The sequence below is a fragment of the Hyaena hyaena genome, unplaced genomic scaffold (genome assembly GCF_003009895.1).
Source record: "Hyaena hyaena isolate Hyena2069 unplaced genomic scaffold, ASM300989v1 scaffold_733, whole genome shotgun sequence".
Taxonomy (NCBI): domain Eukaryota; kingdom Metazoa; phylum Chordata; class Mammalia; order Carnivora; family Hyaenidae; genus Hyaena; species Hyaena hyaena.
In genome coordinates this window covers 404,162-407,134 of record NW_024081367.1, presented here as the reverse complement: position 1 = coordinate 407,134, position 2,973 = coordinate 404,162, and the positions used below count along the sequence as shown (strand labels likewise).

The 2,973-nt window shown below is 57.6% G+C and overlaps 1 long non-coding RNA gene across 1 annotated transcript; it reads right to left on the bottom strand.

Moving 5' to 3' along the window:
- Positions 1-1,333: 1,333 nt before the first annotated feature.
- Positions 1,334-2,603, bottom strand: LOC120220911. The gene is made up of 3 exons (XR_005525686.1): positions 2,202-2,603; positions 1,869-2,023; positions 1,334-1,496 (listed from the first exon to the last, which is right to left on the bottom strand). It is a non-coding gene; the product is annotated as an uncharacterized LOC120220911 (long non-coding RNA).
- Between the last annotated feature and the right edge of the window lie 370 nt (positions 2,604-2,973).

Sequence of the window (2,973 nt, the reverse complement as noted above, 5' to 3'; positions counted from 1 at the left end):
TTTCCTCAGGGGCCCGGGCCTCTCCTGCAGCCCATGAATGAGCTTGGGTTTAGAAATGCAGCAGGGGTCATGTGCAATTAGGGCAGCTGGCCTCAAATCCTTGACCATGCTTGAGTAAACATTTTAAGCATTCTCTGCTGGCTGCCCATCATCGTGTGCTGGGGGACCACATTCCGTTGGTCACTGATCTAGATTTCAGCTGATCAGGCCTCTGCCACCATTCTGAGCTTGCTGCCCACTAGATAACTTGCTTCTGACAGATGCGTGCTGCCCTATGACTGCAGTTCTGGGGCCCATCAACCCCCTGCACCATGTCCCAGCACTGCCTCCTCTGAGCCCTGCCCCAGCCCTGCACCAACCTCCCCTCCATCATCTCCCTGAGCCCTGCCCCAGCCCTGCACTACTAGCCCCGTCATCCGTGCCATGTACCTACTCCTCTATGACTTCTGCATGGTCTCCAGGCAGGGAAGGAGGCTTCATCTCCCAAGGAGGGACATGCCCCTGCCACAAGCCAGGCGGGTTCAGGGAGCCTTCCAGGAGCTCATCTGCATCTCCTGAGACCTCACACCCACATCCTGGGGTCAATCTGCTTCTTCATTAGGTCCCTAACTCTGGCAGAGGAGGCTCTCAAGGCAGGAATGTAGTCCCTGTAGAAGTTCTCCCCCGGAGGTTGGGTCCCAAGCCTGGGGGAACCAGAAGCAAGGCCTAAGGTGGGGCTCAGGCTCTGCGACTGAGGGCCAGCTCTCAGGGAGGGGAGCAAGGAGAGCAGAGAGGAAGAGGAGGGAAGTGAAAAGTTCCCTGGACTGAATCAGCCTCAGTGTGACCCCCACCCCCCCCATGAGCACTGAAGCAGGGGTTGCACCTGCGTCAATTTTGCCTTCAGATGAGGGCCAGCTGTGTACCACCCCCATGCCTGCCTTGGTCGAAGTCTGCCCCCCCCCCAGAATGGGGCATAAACTCTGGGGCAGGGGGTGTGACCTGCCACAGGGCAAGAAGGCTCCATCCACCGAGAACAATTCTCCGGAGAGGGGAACAGCTCGGGGATGAGGTACCTGCCTGATGTGGCTCGAACATCTACAGAAACAGGCTTTTTCCTACCAGCATCTTACAGGGTTCCCAAGGAGCCGTGATTCCACACCAATCACAGGGCCTGCCCAGCCTTGTCACAGGACAGCATCCAGCTCTCCATGGCTGCTCTCCCGGGCCAGGAGCACTGCACGACAATTATCACGGTGCCTGGTGCTGAACCGTGTCACTTCCTGTGAAAGGCCATCAAAGACAGACCCCCAGAGACCGGCCAGGTGCCACTTGGTGAATAAGAGAAGGTAACAAACAGGATTGATATGTTTAATCTAACACTGGGACTTTTCACAGTGGGCGGGATGCTGTTCCATTTATCAGGATGAGACAGCTCCCCGGCAGAGGGCTGTCCAAATCTTGCCTCTCTTCTACTGGAGGGTGATGTTATTAAACACAGGTCTCTGTGCTGGAGAGCTCTCGGAAAGAAAAATGCCGTTGTCAGAGGCCTTAGATTACAGCCAGTCTACCCTGCTGACCCTCCAGTCGTGTGCCCCCACACTGCCCCCCTCCCCGGCCCCCTTCCTATTTTCAGTTTTACAGTGTTTTGAGAAGCAAAGTCATTCTTTGACCTGCATCCCAGCCCTGCCCTGATTGGCCTGATGGTCAGAGCCCCCCATGCAGGAACCCTCTGCTCTCACATGCCACCATCCAGATAAACGTGTGGGAGGAGCTCTTAAAGTCACAGACCCTCACAGATCTGAGGGCAGGATCCTGGGAACCAGCACCAATGTCAGGACTCAGGGGCCATTTCAGGGAAGAAAACCCATGTCAGCGGACTTAACAGTTACATGGCAGCAAGAGCAGCTGAATGTGTCCGTGTCGTCCTCTGGGTGTATCTCCCGGCCGAGGTCATGTGTCAGGATCTCTGCGGTCAGGGCCCAGGAGTCTGCATCTTCTACAACCCCTCAAAGTGGCCCTGGTGTCACCCAGAGTCTGAAAGCCACTGGCCGACCAGTGAGGAGGGGGGAAGGGAGGAGGAAGGGTCACCAGCACTGCCCCACCTCCTGGCTCTCCCTCAGCCCAGGTGCTGGGTCCTGACTTGACTCCCGGGTCCTCTGGAACATCCCTGTGCCCTTTCCAGCTGGGGGTGGGTGCCAGGGCCCCTGAACCCCATCACACACCCAGAGGCCCCCACAGAAAGTGGGTGGTTCTCTGGGGCTGTCCTGACGAAGCACCAGAGTGAGAGGACCTAACAGAAATGTATGTACTGGAGGCTGGAGGTCTGAGATCCAGGCGTGGGCAGGGCCGCCTGCTTCTGAGGCCTCTCTACCCGGCGGGCAGATGGCCCTCCTCACCCTGCGTCCTCACCCCGTTGTCCCTCTGTGTCCTGATCTCTTCCTGTGAAGACACCGGGCAGGTTGGATGAAGGCTGACTCATGTTACCTGGTCACCTCTCCAAACACAGTCACGTTCTCAGGTCCCTGGAGCTGGGACTCCAACATGTAATTGCAGGATTGGGGGACACAGTTCACCCCTTGATAAGGAGCCAAGGAGAACCAGAAGGGAAGGGCAGGCTACTTCTCAGCCTGAATAGCATGACAGTTTATGCCCTAAGTCGGAGCCACACAAGACACTACATCATAGGGGGGTGATTAGTCTCATGGATGCCACACGGAGCTGACAGTCACATAGAACAGAATCAGGAAGGCGGGGTCTGCAGGGGGGAGGGGCTACGGGAGACAAGGAACTGTCCTGCTTGCTCTCTGCTCTCCACGGCTCTCTCTTTAGTCTCAGAAGGGTGTCCCCGAGCCCCGTGGCCCCTCCTGACGAGCAGGCAGCTGTGGGTGTCCTGCGGCCCTGACAGCTAGAACCAGCTCATCTGGCCCCTAGAACTCATCCCAATGCCCCCAGCCTGTGCCCTGCATTTCCCACTTCCCTCAGGGACCCTCAGGC